The sequence below is a fragment of the Phoenix dactylifera genome, chromosome 1, assembly GCF_009389715.1.
Source record: "Phoenix dactylifera cultivar Barhee BC4 chromosome 1, palm_55x_up_171113_PBpolish2nd_filt_p, whole genome shotgun sequence".
Lineage (NCBI taxonomy): Eukaryota > Viridiplantae > Streptophyta > Magnoliopsida > Arecales > Arecaceae > Phoenix > Phoenix dactylifera.
The window spans coordinates 28,209,391-28,237,187 of record NC_052392.1 but is presented as its reverse complement, the minus strand read 5'-3'; the positions used below and the strand labels follow the sequence as shown (position 1 = coordinate 28,237,187).

The following is a 27,797-nucleotide window of genomic DNA, read 5'->3' as shown; positions in this document are numbered from 1 at the left end:
ATATATGAAAACCTGAACCAACCCTTGCAACTGCTCCCACTTTGGAAATAAAGGTAGAAGCAAATTCTTAGCAATAATTCAACCTTTATACTTCTACATATACCTTTACATTCTTTCTTATAGAGTACCAATCAAGGTGTATAACTGTAAGTTATATTAACTAACTTACATTAGTGGATAATAACATAGACATTTTACATGCAATCATGGAGTGCATGTACACCCAAATCCCTAAAATCTCTGGAAATAGCACCTTGTATGAAGGTATCTTTAATGACATCCATTCCTTTCTTGTCACCATGGCATGTTAGGTCCCTGTGCACATCAAAACGAATAATGACTTTTAGTGTTAACAATGTATATTGAGAGAATGAGTTTTGAGTGCAAACAACCTGATGGTTTTTAAATCATTGCCATAAGTAGCAAGGGTGCATAATGGTCTTGCCATGTCATACCAATAAGTTACTAGCATTGGTATGCTGATCAATATTGCACTATGACATTTTCATTGTGCCGACGCCAAAAGTATGCCATATGCCAATGAGGTATGATAACAACAAGATACCACTAAGGGTATTGACATCGATACTTTAACCCTTGGACACCACCCTCTATCTTATTTTCCTTTCCATTTAGGCATCAATTGTTAGGCATAGGAATCATGATTGGCTTTCCCATTCCGAGGATATTCATTTCTAAGAATCATTAAAAAATGATGAATTTTGATTCCTATGCTTTTCTAAAGTCCAAAAATCATGAACTAAATAACATCTTCAATGGCATATTCTATCTACATTTTTTTTCTTTCCTGAGGGAAATGACAGGAAAGCCTAACCAATTTCATTAAATGAATGATATAAGGAGTATTAAGAAAAAAAAGAAGGAAAGAGAAACAGGATGGGGGACAAAAGAGGGGAGAGGCATGGAAACAAAGAACTCAGGTAGGCGAACTCAGATAGACAAATGTGCACTTTATGTTTTCTCATTCCCAAAATTTTTGTTCCTATTTATCATCAAGAATGATGGATTTGAACTTCTATGCTTGGATTGGTTTGAAAAATCTTCAACGACATGGCATCTTTATTGGCATATTTTTATCTATATAGAGTTCTTTTCCTTTTCCCTAAGACAAAGGACATGTGAGGCCTAACATGCTTAGTAGAACATTTGAAGGACCGACATAGAAAAAACAGGGCTTGGGCTTAGGTTTTAGGGCGGACTTGGCTGCAAGTCAGGCTTTACTATTTTTTTCGGTACAATGGCGACTCACACACGACGAGTATGAGTGTGGCCAAAAAAATCAGAAAAAAGAAGATCACACAAGGGATCAGACATGGAGGCAATCCAGTCAGCCGCAAAGGAGGCAACCCAGTCAGCAGTACTATTCGCCTTTCTGTAGACAAGTGTAGCCTATAAAATTGAAGACTAGAACAAGTATTGGGCTTGACTTGGGTTGCAAATTTGGCAAAAAATATATATGGTCCTATTCTGAGCTGAGTCCTACATGAAAGTATATAATAAGTCTAGTCCAACTCAGGCATGAAGTTTAAAAGTCAGGCTTGCTTTTGGCCTAAGCTTAAGTTGGCTCGACTAGCCCAAACAGAACCATTAATCGTTAGAGCCAATTCCATTAAAAAGGTGAAGATAAATAAAGTATTAGAAAAGGAAGATGAGAAAAGTATTAAAGGGATGAGAAAAAAAGCTAGGAGACAAATGAGAGGAGAGGCAGATGAGTAAACCCTCATTTTAGGTTAGGTCTAAGTCAGATCTAAGTTTAAAATCCAAGGCCCAATTTTTCTTTAACTACAATTTGTTGGGTCAAAACAAGTTCACTTTGGTCAAATTAGGTTAGATCCAATTTCAAATTTGCTACCCATTCTTCCATACTAAGTTGTGATGCTAAAACTTAAGAACTCAATTCAAATATAAATGGGAAATAGACTATAGTATATTTTTGGATAGAGACACTTAGAATTAGGAAGATGTGTAGATCAATATCAAATTGTATTGACATACTTGTGATGAAATATGTGTTTGTGTGTAATGGACCATTAAGCATACAAGTCTTTAGCTATTTTAAATCAGTTAGCGAAGACAACAATCCATGAAGTTGTAACATCTAAAACCTCTCTTTATATACATATACGCGCGCACGCACACACCCATATATATATATATATATATATATATATATATATAACATAAATATTGCATCTTGGCATGAAAAGAGAAAAACAACGTGATTCAAGATGTTGGTTGAAGGAAAAATGATTATTAAGCATCCAAAGTTATCAAAAAAATGGTACAAAGGTTGCAACACTGGAAATCAAAAGGAGATAGAATACTTGTTCAAAAAAAATAAATCATTTATCTATTTAGTCTTAGTTATGTCTTAGAAGACCAAAGTGATGATCTGATCGAAGAGAAGAAAGAGATTCCTTAATTTGAATCTCCAAAATAAAATAATAAAAATAATAGAAAATTGTGGAGAAGTCTATTTTCTTAATCTGGATATTAAATTTGTTTCTTTATTTTAAAACATATAGTAATTTTTTTGGTATATTTAAAAAATATTAAACACTCTATTTAAAACTCTACTAATGCACTTTATTGTGTTTTAATTACTCTATTTCAAAATTTTGAAACTTACACATTAAAATGTATTTGATCAATTTATTCCTATCCTGCATTAGAATAATCATATTGGTTTAATATAATTATTTAGTACACTATTTATTTATTATATTTATTACCATTTAATTATTTTCTCTTTTAATTCATGCATTTATTACTATTTAATTTGAGTTTCAAAATTTAGTGCACTATCATTGGAAGCTATTAACTAAATACTTAAACATATCAATACTAGATGATGTGAATCTTATGTGCTTAGTATTCATTAATCAACACACATTTCATAAAATGGCTTCTTTTTATGATCATAGTGCTATTAAACCTTAAAAAATCCAATGGCTTATTTTTCAAGAATGTCAAAACCAGGTGACATAGTGGTTGACCACTTGAGTTGATTTTACCTATTGAACAACCCAATCCTAAACGGCTAAACCCTCATCTATACCAAGTTCTCAAACTACCTCTAAGACTAATCACAAGAAATAGCTTCCTCTAATACTTAAGTTAAAATCCACAAGAAAATGGACTCTTATTCTCATTATAGGATTCTTAATGCCATATCTGATTCCTTTATGATGTTTACCTTGCCATCAAGACTGCAAAGATACCGTAGACTGTCCTAGAGATTGAGTATGGAATAGATGTTTCCTGCTTAGACTAGTTCACCATATCCTAGATCTGAAAGTATGCTATGATGGATTCCAAACCTATTAGTGTCCATATCCATAAATTCTAAGATTTTCTCTAAATGCTGAATTGATTAGATGCAAATTCTTGAAGAGTTATGAGGTTCTAGCTTTAATGACTCTCTTCCTCCATCTTGTTCAAACTTATCGAGAGATCTGTCATAAGCAAGCTGACTTGACCTTGGTAGGAGTTAATAACTCTATTCAAATCGAAGAAGAATACCGAGTTAAGCTCAAACACAAGTAGGAGTGTGGATCCAAGATCAAACTAATCGAATCCTATCCTAGACTATCAAAATAAGGCCAATTCAAACACCAAGGGAAGGACTTCAAAAGAAGAAATTTCAAAACTGATTAACATAGAATCCTTCTTTCAAACCTTCTTAAAATCAAAATCATCCAAACAAAAACCAATTAGCTTAGAAGTTGAAAGTGCATTTCTGCTTCTTGTACAGTCGGAACAATCACATGGTGAAGGATTTCTACCATAAGAAAACTAAATTACTTAGGAAATGTGAAAGTACACCGAACGTTAACTGAACATTGTTGAAGGTGGTGCGGACTTTCTTTCAAGTCAAATAATTTAACCCCTATAATAAACTTCACCTATTCATCTTATGACTGGTGTCTTAATTTTGAAGTTAATGTTCATTTTTGTTTCAATCACTCTAGGTTCTCCACCTTTTAGGAATAATATGGCGGAGGTATAATTCTTGGGAATAACTCAACAACACAAGTGCAAGAAAAAAGATGAGTAGGCTTAAAGATGACTTTGGAAAAATCCTTGTCCTTCGTATCCAATGTTAAGAGATACTTGATCAGTAGATCCTCTAGTATCTAGGGATACAAAATTTTATTAGAATCCTAGGGGTACAAAATTTTATTAGAATCAAATAAACTTATATCACTCATATTACCAAGTTTCTAGAGAAAGACTTTGTATGAGAGAGCTTGTTCAAACTATGTACTTTCCAAAAATGTGAATAAAAATCCTTATGTTGTCGTCAATCATAGATCTTACAATATCTACCTTGGTAGACCTGATCATGTGAACTTTATTCAAATCCATGACATGATGAACTTAAATCCCATTCCTAAGGTGCGTCTAGATAGAAAGTTAAATATAAAGTCTATATACAAGCGAGGAGTACCTCAAAACCTTTGAAGTCTGCACATAGAAGTTCAAGTCTTCTTGATGTAATGATATAACTCTACCAAGTCACCAACTTAGGGAGACAAACACTACTTTGGAATGTTTATCGATGATTCTCTTGATGATATTGCACATATCTCACAAACCTAAGGATGAAGTTCTAGACAAATTCAAAATCTTTAGAGTCGAAGAAGAAACCCAAATCAAGAAATCATTATAAGACTTAGGTCTAATCGAGGTGGTGAGTATACATCAAATACAATGATCCTATTCTGGCAAAACATTGGATCAAATCATGAGGTTACTCCTCTTTATTCCCTTCAGTCCATGGTGTAGCTGTGAGATACGGGGCTGAAGTCGGCAGCCTTCGCCGACTTCAGCCCCGAATCGATTCGGGAGGAACCGGAACAGAGGATCGCGATTGCGATCCTCTCCGGCTCCTTCGGGGGACAAACGGGGCAAGGGCGCTGCGGGTATCCCGCGGCACCCCTCCCAGTCCATCCGCGGCCAATTCACGGCCGCGGATCTCGCTTGACCACCGCGAAAATCACGGCGGAGGGCTGTTACAATGGGGCTTTAAAACTCCATCTTTCCTTCCTCTAGGGCCACCGCCGAGCTCCCTCTTCTTCCTCTCCTCCCTCCTCCCTCTCCTTCCTCTGCCCTTGCCTCCCAAGTGGCTGGCGTGCCGCTGGATCCACCACCATCACCACCCATGCCTTCCCCTATTTTGGAGATTCGCATCCCTTGGTTCCGAGCGCCGCCGCCACCGCTTGACTGCCGGATCGAGCCTCCCCCGGCCGAGATCCGCCACTTCCGTCGACTGCCGATAAGCCCTTTTCCCTTTGTGCTCTCCGATCTTAGCCGATGCATGCTTTCCTCCCTTGGTTTTGGCCCCATGAACCGAGACCATTCTCGGTTGCTTCTTCACGCCGGGAGCCGTAGCGGCCGCCGGCCGCCACCGTGATCGGCTGGCCGTCGATCGGGCGACGGCCCCCAGCCGCCTAGGCCAGCCACCCAGGCCGACCACCCCGCCATTTCCCCCTTCCTCTTTCAGTTTCCATCTCCCCTGTCCATGGGGAGTTTGGGGGAAGAAGGAGGCCCATCACGGGCCAAACTAGGCCCGTTGGGCCCTGTCCATTTCAGGCCCAACTTGGGCCCTGTCCAGCCCGGTTAGCCCCAATTTGGGTCTATTTGAAATGCGAACCCGAAATCCAGTTCAACTCCGAACTTGAACCCGAACCCGAATCCGAACCCGAAATCCAATAGTATTATTTTTGATTTTCGCTTAGCTCTGAAATTTACAAAAAAATTAATTAAATGTTAACAGGTGAACCTGATCCGCCTGCCTGAAGTAGGAATTAAGCGAGAAGAGGTAAGTAACTTAATACTTCAAGTGTGATTTCTAAATTATTTGAAAAACTGATTATGTTTTGACATATGTTTTGTATTCAGTAAAATGGGTCAGGCATGTTAAATTTTATTTAAAAATCATGTTATATGCTCTGAAATCCGTGAAATATAATTGGACAATTTTTGAAATATATTTTTATATATATATGCATTCTCAGCATGGCTATGATCTGTTTTGTTCTGTTCTGGCCCCGCTAATGGGGATTATACATTGGACTTGTCGACTTGTAATCTGTGAGGAACCGGTTTCGACACCGCGCCACCGGTGATTAGAATAGTGGTTTCTGGACACCGTTGCCACCGGTGACTAACAATAGTGGTTTCTGGTACTCTGTGCAACCCATGCCACTAGGTTACGTGGCCGTAGCCTATCATGTTGAGATTCTGGTATCAGAGTTTTCAGAAAAATGATAATAAATTTTGAAAACAGCAAAATAATGATATTTATGATTTATTTCAGACATTATCCTGTATTTTGATCTGATATGCTCTGACCCCACCTTTGGGGTATTTTGTTGCTTACTGGGCTAGCGTAGCTCATTATTTTATTTTCTCTATTTTTCAGATCTAGAGGCTTGATCGCACGGGATTGGGGAGTGCATTAGATTTTCTGATGATTTTTCAGTTATTGGCATTTTAATTAGTTTAGTTTGGACATTTGAATTATGTTAGCAAATATTATTTTGAAACTTTGTAAGACTGCTTTTGAACAATTTAAATAATTATGTCATCTTTTAATATTTGTGATTGCTTTGATATGATCTGCTGCCTTGCATGCCTGTGCGGTCTGCCGTGTGGGTGTGTGGCGTCTGCCGCGCTCCGGGCTCGGGGCGTGACAGATTTGGTGGTATCAGAGCTCAGATTTAAGATCACTAGGGATTGTAACTGAAACAATTATATTGAGCCTAAGTTTTAGGATTCCTAGGATCCGCCAGAAAGGTTGAGAGATGGGTAGGAACCAGATAAGGGGATAATGTTCATTTGTTTTATTAACTATTTCGTATTATTCTGTTTGGATGATTTTATGACATTTATATTTTTACTGAATCAGAATGCCGCCTCGTCGTGTCCATAGCCTGAATCGGACGGTTAGGGGCTCTCGGGGAAGGGTCCCTGCTAATCAAGCGGACGAGGCTTCGCAAAGCTCAGGGCCCCAGGGTCAATCAACAATGACTCCGAAAGCTATCGCTGGAAATCAAACTCGGGTGCTCGAACTGATCGAGGAGGTCGTCGGGTTAGTACGCCAACAGAGGCAACAACCTCAGCAACCAGTCCAGCAGGATGTTGCTCCTCCTGAGCAAAGAAGGAGTATAGCAGAATTCAAGAGAATGGCACCTTCGGCTTTTAAAGGCACCACTAGTCCTCAAGAGGCCGAAACCTGGATAGATGAAATGGAGAAAGCCTTCAGGGCAATGGAGTGCACCGATGAAAAGAAGGTCAAATTTGCCACCTATATGCTCTAGGACCGAGCTCATCATTGGTGGATGTCTGTGGAGCGTACATTGGCACCCGAGCAGGAGGCACTTACCTGGCAGAGATTTCGCACAGCATTCTACTCCAAGTATTTTCCCTCTAGTCGCCTGAGGGAGCTAGAGAGGGAATTTCTCAATCTAAATCAAGGAACTATGACTGTGGATGAGTATGAGGCAGAGTTTGACAGGCTATCTCGGTTTGCTCCCACCCTCGTCATGGATGCAGGGTCCCAGATGAGGCGATTCGAAGAAGGATTGAAGCCTCACTTACATCGGAGTTTGGCCGCAGTACACTCGACAAACTACGATGATCTGGTAGACAGGGCTAAGAATCTGGAAATTGTTTGGAAAGAAACATATGATACCAAAGATAGGAAACAAAAGAAGAGAAGCAGAGATTATGATGCTCGCAGTGGACAGAGTTCTAGCAAGACTGCAAAATCTCATAATCAATCTTGGCAATCAGGAAAGCAAGGATCTTATGGAAAAACTATTCAGCAAGAGAAGCATAAGTGTGATGCATGTGGTGGTATGCATAAGACTGAACATTATAGACAATTATCCGGTGCTTGTTTCAGATGCGGCCAGCAGGCTCATAAGGTAGCTGAGTGTCCTCAACAGGACCTTCGATTAGTTCAGAGGCCTCAAACTACAAGAACCCAGCAAGTACAAATTTCTCCTGCTTCGGCTCAGTCAGCTCAGCCTTCTTCTCCTAAGCAGCAGAAAGGAGGGAGATCGCGCATACAGGGTCGTATTTATGCACTGACTCAGCAGGATGCTCAGGCATCCAACACTGTGGTGTCAGGTACATTGCCAGTTGCTTCTGTTTATGCTTATACATTATTTGATTCCGGTGCTACGCATTCCTTTTTGTCATCTACATTTGTGCAAAAACATGACCTACCTTGTGTGCAATTAGAGTATGATCTGCATGTTAGCACTCCTGCCGGGAGCCGGATGATTGGTAACCAGGTTTGCAAGACTTGTCCGATTCAGATATTAGGTAGAGACTTGCCTGCTGATTTGATAGTTATAGATATGCATGACTTTGACATAATCCTCGGTATGGACTGGTTAGCAACACAATTTGCCACCATTAACTGCCATGAGAAACGGGTAAACTTTCAGATCCCCGGAGATACTGAATTCAGCTTCGTAGGTAGTGGTGCTTATACCTCCCCTCGAGTTGTCTCCACTATGCAAATTAAGCGGCTGCTTAGAAAGAGGAGTATGGCGTATATTGCCACAGTGGTTGATACCAGACAATCATATCAAAGATTGGAAGATATTCGAGTAGTGAATGAATACCCTGATGTCTTTCCGAAAGACCTTTCTAGCTTGCCACCAGATAGAGAAATTGAATTTGCAATTGATTTGATTCCTGGTACCGCACCAATCTCTAAGACCCCCTATAGAATGGCTCCAGCTGAAATGAAAGAATTAAAGGAGCAGTTGCAGGATCTTCTTGATAAGGGTTTCATCAGACCTAGTGTTTCACCTTAGGGAGCTCCAGTCTTATTTGTAAAGAAGAAGGATGGTAGTATGAGATTATGTATTGATTATCGAGAGATAAATAAAGTAACAATAAAGAACAAGTATCCTCTACCAAGAATTGATGACTTATTTGATCAGTTAAAGGGCGCTCAGATATTCTCCAAAATTGATCTTCGTTGTGGGTACCATCAATTAAAGATAAGGGCTGAAGATGTGCCTAAAACTGCTTTTCATACTTGTTATGGGCACTATGAATTTTTGGTCATGCCTTTTGGACTGACAAATGCCCCTGCAGCTTTTATGGATCTGATGAACAAGGTGTTCAAACCCTTTCTGGACAAATTTGTAGTAGTCTTTATTGATGATATCTTGATCTATTCTGAGAGCCAGGCCGAGCACGAGCAGCATTTGAGGTTAGTACTGGAAACCCTAAGACAAGAGCAGTTGTATGGTAAGTTGAAGAAAAGTAAATTCTGGCTAGACAGTGTGATGTTCCTAGGGCATGTAATATCTAAAGAGGGTATCTATGTGGATCCAAAGAAGATCGAGGCAGTGGTCAACTGGAGCAGACCCAACAGTGTTACTGAGATTCGCAGCTTCTTGGGCCTAGCAGGATATTATAGACGATTTGTTGAGGATTTTTTCTCTATTGCTGCACCTTTGACTCGACTAACTCGTAAAGGAGTTAAGTTTGAGTGGTCAGATAAATGTAAACAGAGCTTCCAGGAGCTTAAGCAATGTTTGGTGTCTGCTCTCATCCTTACCCTTCCCTCTAGTGGTGAAGGTTATACCATCTACAGTGATGCCTCAAAGAAAGGATTGTTTGTGTGCTGATGCAGAATGATAAGGTTATTGCATATGCTTCTCGACAATTAAAGTCATATGAGGAGAACTACCCCGTTCATGATCTGGAACTTGCTGCTGTTGTGTTTGCATTATAGATTTGGAGACATTATTTATATGGTGAATCTTGTAAGGTCTACACTGATCACAAAAGTTTGAAATACCTTTTTACCCAGAAGGAACTAAACATGAGACAGAGAAGATGGTTAGAGTTACTGAAGGATTATGATTTGTCTATTCATTACCATCCGGAAAAAGCTAATATGGTAGCAGATGCACTGAGCAGAAAATCTACTAGTAGTATTGCTACCTTACTCACCTCTCAGAGGAGAATTCCGGAAGATCTGAGAAGAGCAGAAATTGAGGTATGTTGGCATGACCCTGATGCACATTTGGCAAACCTATGTGTCCAACCTACCTTGATAGAGAGGATCAGGATTGCTCAAGCAGATGACCCTCAGTTGCAAAAGCTTAGAAGTGATATTGAATTAGGTTCTCAATCAGAATTTAGACCTCATGAGGATGGATAATTGAGATACAGGAACAGAATGTGTATTCCAAATGACTCCGATTTAAAGAATGAAATAATGAGGGAAGCTCATAATACTGGATATACAGTGCATCCTGGGGGTACTAAGATGTATAAGAATTTGAAAGGTACATTTTGGTGGAATAATATGAAGAGAGAACTTGCACAACTTGTGGCTCGGTATTTGACATGTCAGCAAGTCAAAGCAAAGCATCAAAGATCGGCAGGGTTGTTGCAGCCCCTACCACTTCCTGAATGGAAGTGGGAACACATCACTATGGACTTCGTCTCCGGGTTGCCTTGCACTCCTAAAGGTTATGATGCTATATGAGTGATTGTGGACAGATTGACAAAGTCGGCACATTTTTTGGCATTCAAAGTAGGAATGACCTTGGAAAAGTTTGCAGAGCTCTACATTGAACAAATAGTGAGGTTGCATGGAGTACCCGTATCTATTGTTTTCGATAGGGACTCGCGGTTTGTACCTCACTTTTGGGGTAGTTTGCATAAAGCCTTGGGGACCACTCTGAGCTTCAGCACAACTTTCCACCCTCAGACTGATGGCCAATCAGAAAGAACCATTCAGACCTTGGAAGATATGCTAAGAGCTTGTGTAATGGATATGAAAGATTCTTGGGACCGTCACTTGCCTTTGGTTGAGTTTGCATATAATAACAGTTACTAGGCAAGTATTCAAATGGCACTTTATGAGGCTCTATATGGAAAAAAAGTGTAGATCACCTATCTGTTGGGATGACGTTGGTGAAAGAAAAACTATGGGCCCCGAGATTGTGCAGCAAACAGTAGAGAAGATCCAGCTAATCAGGGAACGCATCCGGATAGCTCAAAACAGACAGAAAAGTTATGCAGATAATAGAAGAAGGAAATTGGAATTTCAGGTCGGAGATCATGTGTTTCTGAAAGTGTCTCCTACTAAAAGGGTGATGCGATTTGGAATACGCGGAAAACTCAGTCCACGTTATGTGGGCCTCTTTGAAATTTTGGAAAGAGTAGGAGATGTGGCATACAAATTGGCACTCCCACCTTCACTGTCTGGAGTTCACAATGTTTTTCATGTTTCTATGTTGAGAAAGTATATTCCAGATATGAGCCATGTGATTGAAGTGGCTCCCCTGCAGCTTAGAGAAGATTTGACATATCCTGAGCAGCCTGTACGTGTGGTTGATAGAAAAGAACAAGTGTTGAGGAGGCGCACGATTCCTTATGTTAAGATCCAGTGGAGCAATCACTCAGAACGAGAGGCTACGTGGAAGCTGGAGGACGAGATGAAGGAAAAATATCCGGACCTTTTTGCAAGCTAAGGTATGTTAAATTTCGAGGACGAAATTTTTTTTAGGGAGGAAGAATGTGAGATACGGGGCTGAAGTCGGCAGCCCTCGCTGACATCAGCCCCGATTCAATTCGGGAGGAACCAGAACAGAGGATCGCAATCGCGATCCTCTCCAGCTCCTCCGGGGGACAAACGGGGCAACGGCAGCCCTCCTAGTCCATCCGCGGCCAATTCACGACCGCGGATCTCGCTTGACCGCCGCGAAAATCGCGGTGGAGGGCCGTTACAATGGGGCTTTAAAACTCCATCTTTCCTTCCCCTAGGGCCACCGCCGAGCTCCCTCTTCTTCCTCTCCTCCCTCCTCCCTCTCCTTCCTCTGCCCTTGCCTCCCAAGTGGCTGGCGTGCGCCGGATCCACCACCATCACCACCCGTGCCTTCCCCTGTTTTGGAGATTCGCATCCCTCGGTTCCGAGCGCCGCCGCCACCGCTTGACCGCCGGATCGAGCCTCCCCCAGCCGAGATCCGCCACTTTCGTCGACTGCCGGTAAGCTCTCTTCCCTTTGTGCTCTCCGATCTTAGCCGATGCATGCTTTCCTCCCTTGGTTTTGGCCCCATGAACCAAGACCATTCTCGGTTGCTTCTTCACGCCGGGAGCCGTAGCGGACGCCGGCTGCCACCGTGATCGGCTGGCCATCGATCGGGCGACGGCCCCCAGCCGCCTAGGCCGGCCACCCAGGCCGACCCCCCCACAGTTTCCCCCTTCCTCTCTTAGTTTTCATTTCCCCTGTCCATGGGGAGTTTGGGGGAAGAAGGAGGCCCATCACGGGCCAAACTAGGCCCGTTGGGCCCTGTCCATTTTAGGCCCAACTTGGGCCCAGTCCAGCCCGGTTAGGCCCAATTTGGGTCTATTTGAAATCCGAACCCGAAATCCGGTTGAACTCCAAACTTGAACCCGAAATCCAATAGTATTATTTTTGATTTTCGCTTAGCTCTGAAATTTACAAAGAAATTAATTAAATGTTAATAGGTGAACCTGATCCGCCTGCCTAAAGTAGGAATTAAGCGAGAAGAGGTAAGTAGCTTAATACTTCAAGTGTGATTTCTAAATTATTTGATAAACTGATTATGTTTTGACAAATGTTTTGTATTCAGTAAAATGGGTCAGGCATGTTAAATTTTATTTGAAAATCATGTTATATGCTCTGAAATCCGTGAAATATAATTGGATAATTTTTGAAATATATTTATATATATATATGCATTCTCAGCATGGCTATGATCTGTTATGTTCTGTTCTGGCCCCGCCAATGGGGATTATACGTTGGACCTGTCGACTTGTAATCTGTGAGGAACCGATTTCGACATCGCACCACCGGTGATTAGAATAGTGGTTTCTGGACACCGTTGCCACCGGTGACTAACAATAGTGGTTTTTGGCACTCTGTGCAACCCATGCCACTGGGTTACGTGGCCGTAGCCTATCATGTTGAGATTCTGGTATCAGAGTTTTCGAAAAAATGATAATAAGTTTTGAAAACAGCAAAACAATGATATTTATGATTTATTCCAGACATTATCCTGTATTTTGATCTGATATGCTCTGACCCCACTTTGGGGTATTTTGTTGCTTACTGGGCTAATGTAGCTCATTATTTTATTTTCTTTATTTTTCAGATCCAGAGGCTTGATCGCACGAGATTGGGGAGTGCGTTAGATTTTTCGATGATTTTTCAGTTATTGGCATTTTAGTTAGTTTAGTTTGGACATTTGAATTATGTTAGCAAATGTTATTTTGAAACTCTGTAAGACTGCTTTTGAACAATTTAAATAATTATGTCATCTTTAAATATTTGTGATTGCTTTGATATGATCTGCTGCCTTGCATGCCTGTGCGGTCCGCCGTGTGGGCGTGTGGCATCTGCCGCGCTCCGGGCTCGGTGCGTGACAGTAGCCGAATAGAAAAACTAAACCTTAATGGACATGATTAATTTAATATTAGTTAATTCTGGATATCGAACACTTGTGGGGGATGCCCTATTATTAGTCTATTATATCCTAAATAAGGTACCTTTTGAAGATAATGCTGAAGCATCTTTGAACTCTGAAAAGGAAGAACTCCAAGGTTAGATTATCTCAGAGTGTGGGGGTGCCTAGCTTAGGTTGGTACATCTGAACCTAAAAGAAAAAAGATAGGACCCAAAACTATAAATGCCATTTCTATAAGGTATTTCTTTAATTGTAACACCAATAGGTTACTTGTGACAAATACAGTGATAGTGACATCTCAGATAATACTTTTATTGAGGTTAGAGATGTAACTTACTTTGAAAATATTTTTTTCTTTAGAAACCAAGTTTCTGATCCAATATCATCTAAATCATCCACTTCTTATAACTTAATCCCATTGAAATTGAGTCTCCCCATGAATCAAAAAAGAGTAAAAGGCCTAGATCTAATAGTAGACATGTTGGACTTGGAAGAGGCACAAGGGTGGGGAAAGACCTTGATTAGGGATTCTCCACTTTCCTTATTGATGGTGAACCTTCTACCTTTTTAGAGATGAAGTCTTCGGTTGATGCTCCTTTTCAAAAGGAAGAGTTCAACTTAGTCATTCAAAACCCAACCTACATTCTAATCCATCTATGACTCGAAAGTAAGTAATTAGGTTGCAAGTGGATATTCCAAAAGTAACTTAGACCTTATGATTCTATAGAAAAATATAAGATTAGGCTAGTAGCTAAGGAATATAACCAGAAGAACAACCTAAACTACTTTGACACCTATTTTTCTATAATTAGAATTACAATTATTATAATCCTTTTGCCTATTGCTTCCATCTATAAACTAATCATTCATCAAATTGATGTGAAGATTCCATTTCGAAACAAAAATTTAGAAGACGAGATACCCATGGAATAATCTAAAAGATTTGTTGTAGAGGGACAAAAGAATAAGGTGTGCAAACTTGTTAATTTCCTATATGGTTCAAGACATGCTCCCAAATAATGGCATGAAAAAATTGATAAGACCATCCTATCTTTTAATTTTATTATAAATGATCATGATAAATGTATATTTTCGAAGTTCATGGATAGTGACTATGCGATCATTTGCTTGTACATCATTGATACTATGATAGTTGGAATATCTATTAAAATCATATTCGAGATCAAGTCTTTTTATCAAACAATTTGATATGAAAGATCTAGATGAAGGCAATGTAGTCATAAGGATAAAGCTAATGAAATCTCTTAAGAAGGGCAGCTCTCTCCCTTTCTCATTCTATCAATAAATTGATTAAAAAATTTGTTTTTTTCAATTGAAAACCGATTCCCACTCGATATGATACTAGTGTACATCTTATGAAGAACTTAAGTGAATTTGTTTATCAAACTAGATATTCTCAAATCATTAGATCTCCACTATATGTGGCAAATAGGAGAGGACTAGATATTACCTATATTTTAGGATGATTAAATAGATATACTCATAACCAATTTCAATCTCATTTGACCTTTTTAGAAATAGTATTTGGATATCTTAAGGGACCTTTCATCTTTATCTTCTCTACACTGGATACCCTGAGGTAGTTAACGTTTATAGTGATGCAACCTAGATCATAATTTCTTAGATCACTTTGTTTCTTCTTGGTGGTGCTTCTATAGCTTAAGGATATTTTAGACGAACGATTATATCTTGGAGCAGCATGGAGACCGAGTTCATTGCTCTAGATATTACCTAGTTAAAGGTAGAGTGGATAAAAATCATATAGTTTAACTTTCTTTGGTACCAAAATTAGTTTCAACCACATCAATTCATTATGACAAGGCCATAATTGAACTGATAGATCAAATAAACAGATTTTTAAACTTTAAGTAAATTTTTAAAATTCTAAATGCAAGTAAATTTTTAAAATTCAAGTAATCACCAACTGACAGGCCATAATTCAAGTAACCGCCAATACAAATATGTTAAACAAAAAAGCAAACAAATTTTTAAAATTCTAATTGCGACATACCGTCTAGGATGATAGGTTTCATAATGTGTCAAATCCTTCAGAACTTATTTCCCAAGTCCAAAAGATGGCACGCCTCCTAATATCACAACCACTAAGCTGCAAAAGAAAAAAAAAACCCCACCATGTTCTTTATCTATCAGCAAGGAAGTGGACACAAATAGCCCAAGTAGTATGAGAAATGCCACAAAACATTGATCATGTATAAGAGTCAATTAACAAGATATGAGGGAGATCCTGTCCCTTCAACACATAAATGTTAGGACAACCAAGAAAATGAGTTCACAGCCAAAAAAAAAACCAAGAAAATGAATAAGGTAATGTTTCAATAGAACTTACAATTCCAAAAGAAATTATTATCCTCAACCCTGCTTGCCCATAAAATGTTTTACATAATAATCAGTTATATAATAATCATCATCAGTTATATAATAAAATGCTTTACAAAATAATCATCTTATTTTCTAAACTTTATAATCTAATATCCTATAAATGAAGAAAGATGAGCTTTTGAAAGATATTATGGCAGAAATAGTTACGAAGAAAATAATAAGGAAAATACACTATGTGGAAACTTTAATACCTTTACAAAATATTTGATGTAAACTATGATTTTCTCCCTTTTTTTGTATTTGCAAGGAGCAAAATTAATTAGCTAGAATGTCTAGTTATATCACTCTATCTATCATGTAAAATGAAGTCTCCCGTTTCTTCACCTTTACCATATCCTAGGAAATTCATTTAAATATTTTTTTGATACAGTAACTGAATAATGCATGGAGACTTATATCCCAAATGCATGCCACATTGGTAATATACACAAATGTTCCACTTAGGTGTTAAAAAGGACAAAATCCTGCATTACTCATGCATCACACTAGCATGCAACTGAGATAAACTTAGAAATGGGAAAAGAAAAAGATACAACCAAAGGTTCACTTAAAGGAGAAAAAAGAGGCACTTGAAGATACACTTATTACATGAGGAAACCAAATTAATTTCCTTGATGAACCTTTTGATAAAAAAGAATTTCAAATTTAAATAAGAAAGTGTTGAAGAGAACCAGATAAAGTAGAGAAACTATCTAATTCACAAATCTACATTATACATGTACATAAAAATAAAGGCACGTACCCTTAAAAACACATGCATATATATATATATATATATATATATATATATATATATATATATATATATATATATATAGATTTTTTACCTATATTTGAGAATAAATTATATAGATAGTCCTAGTGAAAACATGGAAAAATTAGGAATGTTGGTTCCCACTTACAATAAAAGTAAACTACAAAAACAAGAAATTAATTAGTAAGAAAACTGAACAATGAAAAAAACATCATAAAAGAACTAAAAGAACAACTAGAAAAGTTGAAATTGATCAAAAGATCAAATAGAACTAAATGGAAGAGATATCTAAGCATGATCTAGATTCAAACCTATTCCTCACCAATGCTTAGTTGAAGGCTAAAGTCCATTTTAAGAACGGAAGTTCTAATCCATAGTTATAATTAGTTCATTTCAAAATGCAACAAAACAGGATTTCAAGTATAAAATCACAGATGGAAACATCAATTTTGATATAGGAAAAGATGAAAGGACCAAGAAGAGTAGAAATTGATTAAATAGCTTAAGAAATCAATGATGGAAGAGACATCTAAAGGCGATCTACATTACACACGCACCTGTGAGCGTGCGTGCACGCGCGCGCACACAGAGAGAGAGGGTCATTCTTGACCATCTCGTTGATATTGCATGCAGAAATAAGGTGACACCAAGATCTCTAATCAAAAACTCATTTTAGAAGAAAGAACTACTAATCGAAAGGCAATGGGCTTCCAGATGAAATAGCATTGATGAAAACATAATTTTTCACATAAAAGCACCCTGGAAAAATGAAACATCTAACGAATACAAAAGCATAACAAGCTAAGTGGGAAGACTAAAACGAGAACTAAATGTGATGACCAGATGGCAAAAAGAGAAGCTGAATCCGATGAAAGAATAAAAGAGAAAGTGATGGAAGAGGTAGGTATTGGTGGTCGTTACAATCTATGGCTATCAGAGAATTCCTGGGGGCTGAATTAAGGGAAAGGCTTATGAGAATTGAGAGGTTGGGCTCTTTCCTTTATGGAAGAAATAAGAAAGTTTCAAGAGCGATGACAAGTGTGGGAAGAAGACAGTGGGGGTCTGGCTTCTCTTTTTCAAATGGAGAGGAGTGGGACATTGGGCGCTTCGGGGGTGAGTTTGTTAGATATGTGCTTTGTCTCAAGGTTGCCCTTCAAACTTTATGTTACAGGTTGTGCTGATGATTCATGTGGGTGGATAGCGGAATGTGACGATTGTCATGTTTGCTCGTGTCCAGTTGAGACAATTGAAGCACTTAAAATTAAGCTTATACTTCAAATCACGTTCAAACCATATCCAGAAAATAAAAAATCAAAATTTCTAACATGAATCCAACACATAAATTACATGGCTAACTCAAACCCAACTCATATAGCATGTTTAAAAACAGATTCATTTATTAGCAATGAAGGAGACTCAAGTATCCAAAGTAATGTATTTTCTCAAAACTATTTTTTTTTTTTTTTTAAATTTAAAGGAAGCTCGAGATGCTTTACTTCAGAAAGCAACACCTGAAGAAAGGATGCAAAGTGGCTGTGAGGCGGCGGAGCACTGGCGGGACGCAGCAGCGAATCGGCATGTAGAGGAGCCAGTGGTGACTAGGGCGGATCAAAGGAGTGGGATTCGGCAACTACTAGGTGCGACGGAGAAGCCCTTGTGGTCGGCGGTAGCCCAGGCTCCCTCGAGCAGGCCGTGATGGACCGCCTTCGAGATCTCCCAAGTTGAACTCCGGCAGAACCAGAGCGTCTTCACCGAGGTTTTGGAGCTTCCCCCGGAGAGGATCGACAGAGCCCGGAGAGCTTGGTCGACGACAACCCTTCTTGCCCGAAGCCTCGGCCGCCCTATTCCAATCAAGAGGATTCTGAAGGAAATCCAATACAGGGTGAGGCTTGGCAATAAGGTCAAAGGCTTCCCTCTGGCAGCGGGGCATCTGGCCATTTGCTTCAAGGAGGAGAGCGACATGGTGCTCCAAAGTGGCCCATGGTTGGTAGCGGGACAGCTACTGGCCATGGAGAGGTGGCGCCCCGATTTCGTGCCCGGTGTCCAGGAAGTGACCAGGGTTGTGTCATGGGTGTGATTGCCAGCACTCCCGCTCGAGTTCTAGGACAGGGAATCAATCCTCGACATTGCCGGAGTGGTAGTGGATGCAACGACAGATGGCAGGTGGCGGCTAGAGTTTGCGAGGGTTAGGATAGAGGTGGATGCCTTGAAACCCTTATGACCTGGGATCTATCTCCAGAGCAAATCGGAGCCGATCTGACAGGATTTTACCTACGAAAATCTGTCGGGGGTATGCTACAGATGTGGGTGTCTCGGCCATGGAAGGGAGCCCTGCACTGCTCGGTCCTCGGCACCAGGTGGAGGGGGGGACTCAAAGGCGGGAGGACAAGGCAATGGAGACATCACCGATCCTGGCCGATGTTGGCCCCAATCAACCTCTGCGGCCGACATATGGACTGTGGCTGGTTACTAGCCGGATGCGCAAGCCAAACTGGTCGGAGCGGAGTAGTGGAGGAAGACTATCGTCGAGTTGGGGATAGAAATAACTCGGGGTCCACTTGCCGATGTCCAAAACCCCGAGGATCCGACACCCAACCTGGAGCCGTCCAAGGTTCTGGTAGAGTCCGACGAGTGGAAGAGAATGGCTAGGTGTGATTGGGAGAAAGCATCAGCGGTGGATTATCCCGAAGGTGACTCAGCCTTCCCTACCGAGGTGAGTGCTTTTGACCCATTGATTAACTTTGAGTTTGGCCGAGTCAACTCGGTGTGGAGCAACTTGGGCTATAAGGGAACCAAAGGTCCCGAGCGGCAGAAGCCCATTTGACCTTGGTCCACAAGGTGGCAGCAACCGAACTAGGGCCGTCCAAATGGGCACGAAGCCCATTGAAAGGCCAAGCTCTAAAGGGGCCTGCGGACCAGAACCGGGCGGACGGGCAGGGATCCGAATCTGGATCAAAACTAGGTTGTCAGGGAACTGAAACTAATCGAGCCGTCCTTGGTGCTCGGCTGCGAAGGTCGTCCACATCCACTGAGCCAAACCTGAGGGCACTCTCCATCTCACGGCCGATGATGGTGGAAGGGTTGTGTCAGAGGAGGGGCTGGCAACGCATAGGAGCAAGGACCCTTCATCACACACCGGCAAGGTAGAAGGTGCGGCGAGGACAGGGGCGGTCTCTGGGAAGAGCTCGGATCTAGCGGCATCGACTATCTCACATGGTGAATCAGAGATTGGTGGCAGGGAGCACCAAGAGCAGCAAGAAGGGGAGGGATTAGTCTTGGTGGCTGGGGCTGTTGTCCTGGCAGAGGAAGGTGTGGGAAGCTTGGGGGGTGGTGCTCAACGGCAAAAGCAGGGTGACCAAGCTTAGAAGAAGGGGGGGAGACAGACGGTGCGGAAGATGGGGGAGAATAGGAGGCCTGGCAAGGATCCCCAAGCAGGCCTGGTTGATGGTGGGACAGTGTCAAGTGGTGTAGGGGATTAGGGGGTGATTGGTATCGGGGCTGAGGGGTCGAACTCTACTGAGGTTTCCCACATGCGTATTGTTGCTAAGCTAAAAAAGGCAATGCAGGGGTGGGACGGCTCACTACATTCAGATGGTGCCAAGCTATGGGTGGGCAGAAGCACCCCTTCGGATCCTTGATATGCATATTCTTGTTTGGAATTGCCGGAGAGCGGGGAAACCGTCCTTTAGCCCGGCCTTCCGGAGGTTAGTTCACATACATGAACCAACCATTTGTGTTACCTTAAAACCACTCTCTGGTAGAAGCCTACAACAAGCTAGAAGAAGAATTCCCAACTCATGGGGATTCTATGCAATTGAATCTCGGGGACTGTCAGGGAAAATTATTGCATGTCACGTGGCAGTCGAACATATGAAAAATTGATGTGTTTAATGAATGTACTCAGAATGTAGTGATGGTCATATCGGAGGAAGATGGGCAACCATGGGTTTTTTGTGCCACTTATGCTAGTACAGATTTTTGTGAGAGAAGAATTCTGTGGGATGAGGTAAGGAGCATGATTCATCATGGGTACCCAACATTAGTGGTTGGCGAATTTAACTGCATTGACAGCCCACTGGAGAAGAGGGGGGGCAAGCCATTCACGAACAAAGTGGAGGTGAGGAAGTTTCAGAATTTTATTTTAGGAAGTGGATTGGTGGATCTAGGTTTCTCGGGGCCGAGATATACATGGTGCAACAACAGGTTGGGCCATGCCAGGGTATGAGAGCGGATTGACCGGGTGTTTGCCACAGCGGGGTGGATTCAGAGCTGGCTTAACTTCAGGGTTTTTCACTTGCCACGGATTGCGTCAGATCATTGTCCGGTGCTGGTAAGCACCTCTCCCGTAGCTTAGACTCTCGGTCCATTTAGATTTAAGAAATTTTGGCTTTCATATCCAAGATCATGGGAGGTGGTGAGGGAAGCCTGGCAGGTGCGAGGGAATGCCATAGAGAGGGTGTCACGTAGGCTTGAGATGATCAAGCGACGCCTGAGGAGATGGAACAGGGTGGAGGTGGGGAACATCTTCAGAAAGATTGAAGGGGTTGAAGTAGTGATTGCAAGCATTTAGGACAAAGAAGAGCAGAATGGTGGTTTATGTGAGGAGGAGCAGAGGGACCTTCGGGCTCACCTGGCTATGCACCATTCATTACTTCAGCAGTAGAAGACCTTCTGGAGTTGCAGGTTCAGTGGATTCTAGAGGGGGACCGTAATACCAGATTCTTCCACCAATCCACTATTATCCGCCAGTAGAGGAATAGAATTCATAGCATTAGGAAGAGCAGTAGCTAGATGATGGAGGGTCCAACCTCGGTTAGGAGGATCTTGCATGAGTTCTTCAAGGCTAGGTGGACTGAGCACACCAGTGGTGGAGGGTCGCCTACCCAGCCTGCCCCAGCCAAGAGGGTTACTGAGGAGGAGAATGCCGAGCTGATTAGGCCGGTATCAGTAGCAGAGATTCAGGAGAACCTTTGGTCCGTGGTTGAGGACAAGGCTCTGTGGCCGGACGGTTTTCTCCCTCTCTTTTTTCCAAAGTATTGGCATATTGTTAGGATGGATGTGATTGAGGCCATCCTACTGTGTTTCAGCTCAGCTACCATATCTAGTGAGTGAAAACGGACTTTCATAACCTTGATACCGAAAAGGCAGGATGCCACAGAGCCCATCCACTATCGACCCATTAGCCTCTGTATCACCCTCTACAAGATCATAGCCAAAATCCTAGTGAGGAGGGTTAGGGGGGTACTAGATGAGGTGGTGAGCCCTGAGCAGGGGGCATTCATTGGGGGCTGGTGTATATCCGACAATGTATTGATAGCCCAGTAGTTTATGAGTGATTTTAGGCAGGCTTCACATAGGATGGGCATCAAGTTGGACATGGAGAGAGCATATGACATAATGGATTGGCACTTTGTGACACACTCCCTAGAGATTTTTGGGTTTCACTATTAGTGGATTGAATGGGTTATGAGTTGCATCTTAGCACCATCCTATGCCATTCTGGTGAATGGCATGTCGACGAGTTTCTTCGAATCCTCGGTGGGCCTGCAGTAGGGCTATCCGGTGTCTCCATTACTTTTCATCCTTTTCTCGGATGCTTTATCCCGAGCCCTCCGTAGCGCCACTGAGACTTGTGAGCTGGAGCTTTACACACCAAGGTCCGGTACCTTCCAAATTTCTCATTTATTATTTGCTGATGACTACTTCTTGATGGCTCGTGCGACTAGGAAGTCGACACGGACACTTTGGGGGATAATTACGGAGTACTGCAATGCATCCAAGCAGAGGGTCAATTTGGCCAAATCGACAATATCCTACAGTCCGAAGATTGAAATCCAGTTGAAAGGTACCAGTTCGAAGATCCTAGAAATTGAGGAGGAGTGCGGTACCATGCGGTACCTGAGGATCCCCATTACCGGTCGACAATTGCGCAGGGCAGATTGTTCCGAGGTGGAGTTGACCTTCCAACAACGATTGGAGGGGAAGCAGGCGAGTTTTTTCTCCATGACGGGCAAGGTCATTTTGGTTAGGTCAGTGCTGAGCTCTATCCCCGTGTACATGCTTTCAAACACCATTGTCCCGATTGTCTTTCTTAGGCAATTGGAGCAACTATTGCGGAGCATTCATCTACTTGCATGGGAGGTCCTATGTCAGCCGAAGAGCTCCGGGGGCTTGGGCATTCACTCTCTCCTTACTAGGCGAGAGGCCTTGGCATTGAGGCATATGGCTAGATTTCTGTTGGAGGCGGATGGGTTATGGAGTAGACTGATGAGAGCAAAGTACGGGATGGGAGACTCATTTACACTAGGGCGTTAGTGCTCTTATATTTGGTGGGAGATGTGTGTACGAGCCCCACAGATACTCCCCTGCATCTACTGAGCGGTGGGGGATGGCTGCAGTATTAATGTTGTTGAGGATAGAGGATTCTACCCACGATCAGTGGTTGATAGAGCTTTTTCACAGGCAGCCGAGCTGGTGAGCGTTGCTGCAGAGATATCACCTAGAGATGATAGGGACACCTGGGGTTCTTCTTTGGTTCTTGCAACGTCCAGGTATGCGATGGTATCGATGGTATTCTGAGAGCCCCCACCCTCTGGTTTCTTTAAGATAAACTTCGACGGCAGTATATCAGAGGGCGGCAGTAGATGTGGCATGTGTTTTGTGATCAGAGACTAGGACTCCAGAATGATTGCAGCTGAGGGCTGGTGTACATTTGATGGTTCCATTCTCATGTCAGAGTTGCGTGCGACATGAAAGGCCTCGTCTATGCTAGAGTGCACTTGGGTGCTAGGCGGGCGTTCCTGGAGGGCGACTCGGCTACAGTGATCAGTTGGATCCGGAGCCGTCAGACCAGGTCTGAGCGGCACCCACTACTCTGAGATATTTGGCGGCTCGTGGAGGAGTTAGAGTTATTTCGGACTTCGCATGTGTTTCAGGAGGCGAATAGTTCAGCGAACTGGGTCGCCTCCTTTGTAGCCCACTACTTTGGGAGTGTTTTTTGGAGTAGTTCCGATTGTGTGCCGCTGGCATTAGATCGTGTTTTGTCCAGTGACTGTTCTGGGCCATCTCACGGCTGAGTGTACTAAGAGGTTGACTTACCAAAAAAAAAATCTATTTTTTTCCTCAAAAATTATCCCAACTAATATCAAAAGTCCATAAACAGGTAAAGAGATGATCAACGCCCCCCCCCCCCCCCCCTCACAGGGAGAGAGAGGAAGAGAGAGAGATGGAGATCAGTATCATTAGTATTGAAGTAGTTACTAGGTTTGAATCCTGAACTCGCCCAATTTTGGCTTGACTTTTTTTCATTCTAGCTCAAAAGGAAAAAAAGAAAAAGAAAAGTGGTTCTTGTTTGGAAGGTCATCCATCATAGGTTAGGAATTTATGCATGACAAGAAGATGATGAGTATTGATCCACGAAAAGAGATACGAGAAATGCAAAAGAAATCAACTACTGATTAAGGGCGACCCATGGAAATATATTGGTTTCTTACTCTCGGAACAAAAAAAAAAGGGTTTTCTTACTCATGCAAAGGATGGGTTTTCAATTCTAAGGGAACTAGCAAGTTCAAACGATACTTTGAAGCTCAAATCTCTGTCCGGCTAAGCAAGATTCTAACCCTTTGGTAAAGAAAAAGTTTACAAATTAGTCATCTTAATCTCCATAACATAATATCTACTTAAAAGAAGCAACATGAGCTTTGAAGATATTCTAACAAGAATATATAAGGAAAAAATATAAGGAAAAATACATTATGAAATCAAAATATAAAAAATATAGTTTTAATACCTTAACCAACCCTTCACGAGCATAATGGACAGACTATCTCCTCCCTCCAAGACCAAGTAATTTGGAAAACAAACTCTCCTTTTTATCAAATCTGTCAAAGCACAAAAATTGATCAGGTAGAATGTCAAAATCTGTGTTTGATCTTATATAATGATAATTTTTCTTTAAAAAACAGATCTATTTTTTTTAAATGGAGAAATTACTGTCTATCACTCTAAAACTTCAAATCTCTAGACCTCTCTCATTCCTCAGTTTACAGAAGTTTTCATCAATAATTAGATGATGACCCACTTCTTTCTTCACATTTGCCCAGTCATAAGAAATTCATCCAAATTTTTCATCTTTCATGATCAAATTCATTGCATCAAAATGCAACTAGGATACATGTAACAACCCAGGACCTCACCCAAAATGACTAGCCGGAAGGTATTATTTGGGTTCCTTGATCCTGTATAAGTACCCAAGATCTATCCAGCGAATAACCAATGTGGGACTAAACACACGCCCGCACGGGTCCTCACATACTCCTCCCGTTCAAGCCATGACGTCCTCATCAGACTAAGGGTTCAAATCCATTCGAATCTAATAACAAACACCACAATCAGCTCGTGGTCAGCTCTAATAGATCCGTGTTGCAGTGTCCCCTATTCCACATAGGTTATGGGCCGGATCCGCTCTGATACCATTTGTAACAACCTATGACCTCACCCAAAATGGCTAGCCGAAAGGTATTATTTGGGTTCCTTGATCCTGTATAAGTACCCAAGATCTACCCAGCGAATAACCGATGTGGGACTAAACACACGCCCGCACAGGTCCTCACAATAAATTTGAAGATTCACTAGAAAAAAGGAAAAAAGAAGAAGATATACTTGTACGATTCAGTCAAAAAAATAGAAATAAGAAATACACTTGAAGAAACACTTATTTATTATCAAGAATCCAAAACAATTTTTCTAATGTACCAATTAAAATCATAGGTGGCAATCGGATTGGTTCGGACAAGATACAGGTTGGGTCTGACAAGATACAAGTTAGATACAAGATAGATAAAAATTCTGTCAACCCGAACCTAATCTATTTATTAAACAAGTCAAAAATTCAGATCTGAACCTGAACATTTTATTAAATAGGTAATCTAACCTAAAGTACAACAAGTTGAAATAAGTTAAATAGGTTGAACGGTTAAGCATTGCCACCTTTAGTTAAAATAAAAGAAATATCATTTGAAAAATAAAGGATTGAAGAGAACCATATTAAGGAATTGGAAATGAGATCACAAAAGAAGTATAGGTATGCATGCGCATACGCACGCAACACACACACATATATGCATGTATATATGTATGTATTATGTATGCATTTATGTTTCTATGACTTTATGTATGTACGTAGATACAAACATGTATACATGTATTTATACTTGCATGTATGTGTATATATGTGTGTGTGTGTATACACATATGCACACACATACATATACGCATGCATGCATACATCCATATATGCATGCATGCATGCATGCATACATACATACATACATACATATATATATATATATATGTATGTATGTATGTATGTATGTATGTATGTATGTACGTACGTACGTATGTATATGTATATGCATTGATGTGCCAAAGTAGTCTATTTTTAGCAAGATCAAGTTTATAAATTTTTAACTACGGACTAACTCTAAATATTGTAAAATCTTGATATGAAGAGGTAGAAGACAATTTTGAAACAAGTATTTTTTGCCTATATTTAAGAATGACTATATATAGGAATAGTAAAAACTTGGAGAAAATAAGCATATCCATTATCATAAAAAAAAAAAACAAATAATGTCAGTAAAGAAAACAATAAAAATAATTCTTCTCAAAAAGTAATCGAAAAATTAATAAAAAAGAGGATGCCGACTAGTTGAGTTGGTAAAGTCTTTGGATGCTGGATAGCACCATTCTAGATTCGATCTCATCCTATTGGTTGCTTCTTGTTTTAGTCCCCCGAAGAAACTCACTCTACAAAATCAGAAGAAAGCACAAAGCATGGATATTCTTGACTTGAACATGAAATAATAATAGGAGCCAAAATTCATCAAACAAACAAAGAGAACTGCAAAGAGATTCTTTTACATTCTGTGCCCTAGGTTCGATCTTGTCTTCTCTCTGATTTTGTTGGCTGTTTCTCGTCTCAATCCCCCAAAAAAAAAAACTCATTAAAAAATCGACAGAAAGCATAAATCTATGAATTTTCTTGATTAGAGCACCAAATAACAACAAGATTAGCTGAAATTCACAAAAGTAAAAAAGAAAACTGCAATGAAATTGATTCTACACGCGTTTTGGGTCCAAAAAATCACTCCTTATCATCTCACAGTTCTTGCAGGCTAAAGGAGAACACCAAAATTCATAATAAAGATCCATGTTAAAGAAATGAATTCTATTTAATTCATCTGAAAAGACAAAAAAGCCAGCTTTCAAATACAATATCATTGATAGATACAACATCTTTCACTCAAAAGATGGGTTAAAAATGAAACAGCTCATTGACATCCATTAGAAAAATGAAAGAACCAAAAAGAGCAGAAATGAATGAAAAATCCGAAAATTCAACAATGGAAGAGGCAGTTAAAGGTAATCCGCATTTAATTAAAAAAAAAAAAGAGGTCATTATTGACTATCTCAAAAAAAAGGGAACACAAGATTTTTAATCAAAATCTCACTTTAAAAGAAGGGACTTCCAATCAATCCACCAAAAATCACACATAAACCACCTTCTAGATGCATAACCATAAATTAAAAATTCTGAAAATGAGCAATGGAAGAGGCATATAGATGTGATCTGTATTTAATTGAAAAAATAAAAATGGGTCATAATTATGGACTGTCACAGAGCCCCTGCATGCAGAAGTAAGGGAACATAAGATTTTTAATCAAATCTCACCTTAGAAGAAGGGGCTTCCAATCAATCCACCAAAAATCACAAATAAACCGGCTTCTAGATGCATTACCCTCAATTAAAACATCATCTTTCTACGAAAAAGAAACGTTTACAGACAATCTACGCACAAAGCGTCATGAAAACCAAACTGTTTTCTTGATCCAAGAAACAAATAGAATCAAACAACAATGAAAATAGCTCAAACATATGAAAGAATCGAAGAAAACTGTGATGGAAGAGAAAGATGTAGGCGCTGATTACCGTCTATGGATGAGGATTGGAGATCAGCTCATGAGGGCTGAAATTGGGGCAGGTGAAAGGCTTGTGAAATTTGAGAGATTGATTTCTTGTAGAAAGAAACAGAAAAAGTTATCAGAAGAATGCGACGAGTGTG

The 27,797-nt window shown here is 40.7% G+C and overlaps 1 long non-coding RNA gene across 1 annotated transcript; it reads right to left on the bottom strand.

Moving 5' to 3' along the window:
* Nucleotides 1-24: 24 nt before the first annotated feature.
* On the bottom strand, nt 25-27,797 carry LOC120112234. The gene is made up of 4 exons (XR_005513733.1): nt 27,665-27,797; nt 24,464-24,554; nt 15,532-15,627; nt 25-315 (listed from the first exon to the last, which is right to left on the bottom strand). It is a non-coding gene; the product is annotated as an uncharacterized LOC120112234 (long non-coding RNA).